We start from the raw sequence: 8,139 nt of genomic DNA, 5'->3' as shown, positions 1-8,139 counted from the left end.
CCTCTTGTGACAAGCACTACTTGTTTCAAGCCCATGTGAGCACAATCTTGAGTGTTTTGGTGTAAATTGCCTGCTTGTGACACACAAACCAGTTCCTGAAAGAGTGCAGTGGGCTCACTGGCTGCTTTGGTCTGGGACTGTCTCAGCTTTCAGGATATAGCACGTCTCCAGGAATTATTTCAAGCTGTAGCAAGAAAACACATGGCAAACTGTCCAGCTGCTTGCAGTAGCTCTGCAACAAGATCTGTATTGTGAAAGTATGACAAAAAATGGCAGGAGAGAGAGGGTGCCCCATGGCATAGCTCCATGGCCAGGTGACTTCTACTGTAACTAATGTAGATTGTTATTGACAACTGAAAAGCAATAAACCTCTTGCTACATGCCTTTTAGGCCAAATTTTGGCTGGCAAACAAGGAATGTGATGGACCTTCCCAAGGCTGGTATTCTGGTGTTTGCTTTGGATATTGACATTTTATATGCCATTGTTAAGGGCTGGGAAAAAAAGCCAGTTATTGACTGGGACACAGCTATCTTTGTGGAAAGGCATAGGGGCCTCCTTTTCATATTGTTTTCGTGCCTTCTCATTTACTGGGTGTGGAGAGAGAAAAGCTGTGTCTGTGACACTGTGTGGTGCACAGACCTCCCACCCTGGATGCACACTGAGGTGACAGCGTGGCCGATGGAGAAGGCCAGCTTGGGTGGACTGATTTCACATCCAGCCCAGCATCCATCTCCAGATGTGACCAGATGTTTTGGGAGGAGCGAGGACAGGGTTTGTAATGATTCTCTTGCCAGGCTCGGAGATCTTTGTTCACTTCCTGCAGGTTCCTAGTGTTTGACCTGCTTTCTTGACTGCTGCCAAGCGCTGAGCCCGTGCTTTGACGGACACTAAACACAGGACCCAGCTCTGGACCAGCAGTGGTCTGTGCAGAGCCCATATGAGTCCAAGACTCTTTTTTCTCCCTCAAAATATCTAGTTTTGCAGTGGTATGTGTTGAATTTGATCTGCCCTTTGACCCCTCACTGTCTGCAGTTCTCACAGCCTGTCCTTGTCCTCAGACAGCTCCTTATCAGTGGCCAGCTCTCCCCTCCCTCCTCATCCCTTTTCCAGCCCATTTGTGAAGGACTGAGCAGCCAAGGGCACTGCACAGACCCAGACCCCGATGGAAGGTCGCTGCTATCACGCTGCCGTATGAGAACTGGCTGTCTTCTCCTGACCTCCGTTTCCTGTTTTTCAGCCCGTTATTTGTAGATAGCAGGACCCATTTCTCATGCCTGAGTGGCTGCATTTCCTGAGGAGCTTTCTCTGCAGCCTCATTTAATCCTGAGCAGCTTCCTGGGCTAATGGAGCTGTTGTGCCCACAGGAGTGGTGCGCTGGTCCCAGCTTGCCTGAGCCTTGGCATGGTGGTATATGTGCCAGCAGTTCCAGAGCCACCCCGCTGCCTTGGTGTCTTTGGAAGAAACATGCGTGTTTTGGGCCACCCCTGCACTCACTGCAGGGCAACAACTCCAGACCCTCCAAGGGGCTGATCTCTGCCCAGCATCCAGGGCAGATGCTGTCATCTGGGGGTCCTGCAGCCAGCAGCTCAGGGCTGAGCAGCAACCAGCAGCAGCCTCAGCTCAGCAGAAGTCTGTAAGAACATATGGCTAATTTGGTGTATGCACACATGCTACCAGGAGCAATGTGGTTTCTGAACAAGCCCAGGTGATTTTGCAGCTGGGACAGGGGTCAGGGCACATGTTTTTCACACTGTTGTTTATCTCACGTGGTGGTGAGTCAGTCTAAGACCTTTGTTAACTCTGCTCTCTCCATTTCTCCTTGTTGCCATCAAGCACTCAAGGTTTATCACCAGCACTGGGATGTCCTTCCCCAGCAGTACCTGAGGAGTCTGTGCAGTAGCTGCAGCACGCCAGGGTAGAACACGCTGGAGAGGCACGGTTTGTTTCTCTTCCCACAGCTCCAGATGACAAAAATAACACAAAATGGTGACAATTCTCCTATTGTTTTATTCCATGATAATTTTCTTCTCCCTCCTTTCTCTGCCCCACTGAAGGACGTTTTGGCAGTTTGCAAACATCCCCCTGTTCACATTCACTGAATGTTATTACAGCCATTTCTTTCATGTGACAGCTTGAAAAAGGGATGTGAAAGCTCTCCTTCTTGTCTTCCTGGCCTTTCCCTCTATCATCTGACCCTCATGAATGCTCTCCAGCAAACAGTTTGCCTTTCTGGCATGGTAGAATCTGGAAATAATTGCCTGCCACAGCATTTACTTCTGTCAGTGAATAAGCTTGTGTAATTGTGCCATGGTCTTTGCTCCACAGTTCATTTTCTTAGCTCAGAAATGTGCTTTTATTTTTTTTTAACCATTGCATATAGTTTCTTTATTCCCACAATTCATTGTTGTCAATAAAGTAGGAAAATAAGGGATAATCGCCACTTAAATGGTTTAAAACCAATGCCATGTGTGGGGAAAAAACCCCAACCAAACAAGGAAAAAGTCCTACTATCCTCAAAGGAATGTGCATCAAATGTGCTGTAGCCAAAGCACTGGCTTTTTCTGATGGGTCATATAAAAATTCAAGGTCCTGATAATCTGACAAGCCACAGTTTGAGTCTTTGAATCCCAACCACAGCTCAAAAGTTGGCTGACTTGTATCAGAAGCTCTGTAGTTCTGGTTGTTGCTAATCATTTGTTTGTAATTGGTACAGCAAGCTCTAGGAACAGCAAATGTCATAATCCTGTGTCACTGTATAGCTCCAAGGAGATTGCTGATAAATAACAATATACACACACATAATGGATACAGGCAGCAGCCAAACAGGAAAATAATTGCTGTCTTGGTGGAGCTTATTGACTTAAATCAGGCAGAAGGAGATTTTATGAATGGATGTCACCTCTGTAATTTCCTGGGGAAAAAAAAAGGCCAGTATACAGCTTTCAAAAGATGTGCCCTGAGAGATGTGCTTCATGTGACCAGGGAGGAGCTACAGATATATGTGGTTTTTTTTGTTTGTTTGTTTGTTGTTTTGTTTTATTGAGTGTTTGTTTGTTTGATTCTTTTTTGATGGTGTCTATTATTTGCCCCAGGACTGGCCACAGAGTCTAAACTGGCCCTGTTTGATCTGATTGTCACTGTGACCCAGCCCCCATGACAGCATGTTTCCTCACCTAACATTGGTCCTGCACTCAACCCTCTGAAGTGACTCAAATCCACCTGACCTGAAAGCCCTCCCTAAATCTGAGTGATATTTCAATGTCTTGGGATAGATCCCCCCATTTTCAAAGCCCATGAGTGTCTGTTCTGCATGCCCTGGTGCAGCTGCCTGACTTTTACACCTCTGAGCAGGACAACTTCAGGTTTTGCTACAATTTAAGGATGTCCACAATACAATTCTCTATCTTCACTGTTAGCCAAAAGCCCAGCTGCTTGGGTGCCCATCCATGTCTGTCTAAATATAGGAACATATATATTCCAACAGGAAATTCCGGACAACCTTTGGCCAGATCCAACTGCACATCCAAGCTACTTTTTGCCATTTCATTTATGCAAAGTAGTGGGAAACACAAGTAAAATAGCTACTTGTTCAACACATTTATCTATTTTACAGCTTGGGATAGATCTAAAGCAGTAGCATAGCATACCCATCCTGAATACATACATTTTAAGACATGTAGGGAAAATCTTGGTTACAGGAAAATGTATGAGTGTTTGTATTCATTACCCTGTGTGCCCTGTCTGAGATTCACTATCAAGCCAACATCTTCAGGTTCATCTGTACAGATGAACCTCACAGCTGAAGTTCATTGAGCTGACAGCTCCCAAGGAGGAGTCCCCACAATGAGGATTTTACATCTCTGTTGGCTGACATTAGTGTGAAGTCAGAGGAGTAATCCTCAGAATGTATTGGTTTAATTAAAATTAGTCTTATCCTCAGTCAGTGGAAATTATCAAAGAGGGAAATGTTAGGGAATTCTTTGCTGCTGAACTGTGGAGAAATGTATACAGAAATAGGATTCCTGGGTCTCTCCCTTAGTTAATGAGGTGCATGGCATGGGCTGGGTCCCCTTGGTGCAAATGTGGGATAATCAATGCAGTCTGGAATTGCACTCTTGGGAGAACCAGTCCATCATGCTCCTGCAGTGCAGCTCAAGTCTTCTTCTATTCTGAGTTAATAATAAACACAGCCCACCTCAATGATATACGTGACACGTTTATTACCATGTCCTTTAGAAGCAATTTCCTTTCTGCTCTGTTTTCTCACAGACAGTGTAATTACTAAGTTAAAGAGAACAGAGAAAAAAAAGTTTCCAGACTTGATCTTTCCCAGATGAAATGACAAAATTACTGAAGCAATGTATACTCTTCAGGTTTGTAAGGAGATATACCTTAGGGTTAACAGCTGCATTTCAGCAAGTCTTCAAGTGAAGGGACACAGTGAAATCAACTCCAAATAGGTACAGCTTAGCAGCAGGATTTTTACATGATTATGTTGATGTCTACATGGAAGGCAGGCATTGTGACATTCCTTGTTATGTTTTGCAAAACAAACCCAGCCACCATTCCTGGCATAACAGATTGCTTAGTTCCAAAGAGGGAAAAAAAAAACCTAAAAAAAAAAAAAAAAAAAAAAAAAAGAGAAAAAAAAAAAAAAGAGGCCAAATCTAAATGCAGTAGGGGGCGGTGACCATTGACTTTGTCAGAGTTAGGATTTCCCTTATGCGTTCCCTCATCTTGGTTGCGCAGGGTAAATGCCATGAGTTTTGTATTTGTTATTCTTCCTGTTCACTCTGTAGCCCCATCACAGGGAACCTGTTTAACTGAGGACCAGAAAGTAATCCTTCAACTGCAGATTGATCAGCAGCAGTGCCCTAAGCTGTCATATGCATAATAGTTGCACACTGAGCACAGTGGTGCTGCTAATGTTTGGATTTGATGATCTCAGACATCTTCTCTGGCCTTAATGATTCTGTCATTGATAAACAGAAGGCTGAGAGGAGTGTGAGCGAGGGTGTGCAGGCTGAGAAGCACAGGGAAAAAAAGGCCTTTGGATTTCTCTGCACCAGTGAGGAATAGTTTCCATACATGCTTTCAGCTCCTGCTTGGAAAGAAAGGACACAGCCCCAAGGCATGATCATTACAATGGGTTCTATGTAAGTTGCTCCTTAGAAGCATTTGTCAAACTGCAGTGAGCACAGGACAGTGTGGCAATGTGTCCTCATTCAGCAGTGGTTCCCATGGGCAATGATTACGCTGGGAACCAGGCAGGCTGCTGCTGGGTTCTGGCACAGCAAGGCAAGCTAAGGTGCTTGTGTTTTAACCTCTAAAATCCCAAATTATTTGGCTTCTGATATCGTCAGAGGGTCTGCATTGAGTATCTTGGTCAAAGTAGCAGGGGCACTGTCTGGATGGCAGGACCTGGGCGTTAAATCGTCCCCTGCAAATTGCTCTCTGCTTCCCTGTTGGTCAGAGATTTGGAAACTTTCAGAGCATACTGCAAAGCTAGCAGCTGTGTGAGTCTACCCACTCCATATTAGCTTTCAAGGAGGGTAATTTAGCAGTAGAAAAACAAGGAGGCAGAGTCAGCCAGCAGGAGTGTGACGTGATGGAGTGCCACAACACATGTGCCGTGGTGTGAGGCAGACAAGGGCCCCACACTCAACTTTCCCCAGCACCACCAGACCAAAAGCACATCCAGACCAAGCATGAGGAGGATCCCTTGGAAGGGTCAAACCCCTCTTCCTTGTGGAGAAAGTCTCAGGAGTTTTCAGGGACTGCTGTTCTGTAGGGCTGGTCTTGAAAGCTGCCTCTGCCAGGGCAGTAATTGGGACCCCCATGGAGCCCTTCCACCTCTGAAAAACCTGTTGTGTGACCCCTCATGGCCATCCCAACCAGTCAATGGGCCTGGTGCCCCAGCAGAGTTTCTGCTTCTTGCCAGGCAGCTGTCAGGATGTTGGTTTGAATGGGGATATTTACTGCAGCCAAGGGCAGAGATGGACACCCTGGAGTCTGTGATGCTGGGATATCCCCACGCTGTGGGTCGAATATAAAGAACTAATTAAGTTTAATCCTTCTGAGGCAGAAATCATGGGCTGCATTTCATCTGGTGTAAATCAGCATGGCTCTGCTGGGGTCAATGGAACAAACCCAGCCTGTCCCAGTACAGGCTCTGGATTGGTGCCTGCCATTGTGCACAGTCACAAACACTGCTGAGTGCCATGAAATTAGAATGAAAGATTAATAAAATCATATTTTGCATTGTCCTCAGCACAGACAGGCCATTTGAAATAGCCCAGCAGCCACATATTACTGGTGGCTCTGAACTATGTTGCTTTCAAAATACAGTGTTGTGTATAGAAATTAATATGGTTACATGGTGAAAAGTATTATCCTCTGCATTATTTGTTAATTTAGGCTTATGGCTAAACAATTCACTTCATTTAGCCTTATAGTTTTGGGTTTTTTTAAGATTGCACACAGCACTTCCAAGTGCTTTATAAGCTCAGCTGTTCTCTAAAGTGTTTTCCTGGGAATTTAGGAGGTGGTGTCCCTCAGGGTTTTGCTCATAGAGGGTCCTAAATACCAGTTAGAACTGGTGTGCTGGAAGAAACATCACTTTTTCTTTTCCTCCTGAAGTTTCTGCAGAATTCCTCTTTACTGACAAACTCCCTAAGAGAAGGCTTCATTGCAATTTATGATGATCATGGTCATCTAGCAAATTGAAGTCCACTCCTTTCCTTTGACAATATGTATGATATTGGGTGAAAGACTTAATATGCAGATTTTTGTTTTGAAGCAGCATCTCAGGACTATGTACTAGCCTAACACCCAGCCCCCTTTTCCCTAAATAAGAAAGTAAATTTTTCTAAAGTCAAGCCATTTGCTCTCTATGGCTTAGACTCTGTTCCAGAAATTGTAATTGATATTGCAGCTTCTATCTCAAGCTTACTTGCTTAGGCTATTAAAAATTAGTAAGTATTGCCTTAAAAGCAGTAATAGTAGATTTGCTGTTTAATCATATCACACTTTTGATTTGCAGCAGAAACTACTTTGTGCTCTAGCTGAAGCCTGGAGCTGGAAAAAAAAAAACAGATCAAATTTCATTTCTTGGAGATGTAATAGCCTTTATTCTCACAATTATTCACCTATGTCTTGTCAGATTAGAGTTAATTACTGGGAAAGATAAGCTGCTCTTTCTTTCATTGTTACAGCTGGGGTGATACTAGATCATTGCACTTTGAGAGACATATTCTCCAGTGAAAATTGACAGAACAATTTCAGCAGACATAAAACCTCCTGAATGTGCACAAGGTCTGCAGATGCTCCTGCCACAGAGTAAGTTTCCATACAGACAGATCAGGAGAACGGTGATGGGATGTTGTCGTAGAGGTTATGAGTCCTCAAATGTGTTACTGCTTTGATTTCATGTCTCTGGCACACCCAGGATGGTTTGCTGTGTGCATTTCCTCACAGAGAAGGAGCCTTACTAGGCCTGCTCGATGACTACAGAACCTTAACAGGCATCCTTTGGATATGCTAAAGGGCTGCCAAGCATCCTTAGATGCCTGTTTAATGTCCTCTAAACCAGAAAATATTTCCCAAAGGCAGAGGTTTCCAAACAGCTCTTGCTGGGATAGCCTTGGTTCCTGGGCTCAGGTTTTGTCCCTGCATTTCAGAAAATATCTTCTTAGCTCAAAGTAGCAAAGCTCGGGATCTTGTGGTGCAATCTCAGCTGTGGTACCTGTATAAGACATATCTCAAAGGTAGCTCTGACTTCTCCAGGAGCTCCTGTTCCATGTCTGGCCAGTTAAGACAGGTATTTTGGGCCACTAGGTCTGTATTGTATGGAATGCCATGGCAGATGTGTGAAGGTAAAATATTAATTCCTTTGGTAGCATTAATGCCTGGAGGTCAAGGATCTATTCCCTTGATCTTAAGGATCACAATGTATCTGTATTGACCCAAGGACACTGAAAGGAAAAAAGGATTGTCTAAAGAGGAGTCAGAGTTGCTGCTGCTCTGATTCATCCCTCTTCCATTTCTCTCTTCTTGGACTGCTAAGAAAACACATTGATATTGGCCTGATCCATTAACAGCCTGCTTCTACTCCTCACAGCCTCCCACCTCAGCTCTGC

The sequence above is a fragment of the Lonchura striata genome, chromosome 2 (assembly GCF_046129695.1).
Source record: "Lonchura striata isolate bLonStr1 chromosome 2, bLonStr1.mat, whole genome shotgun sequence".
Taxonomy (NCBI): Eukaryota; Metazoa; Chordata; class Aves; order Passeriformes; family Estrildidae; genus Lonchura; species Lonchura striata.
The sequence above is the reverse complement of the archived record's forward strand: the minus strand, read 5'-3'. Positions refer to the sequence as shown.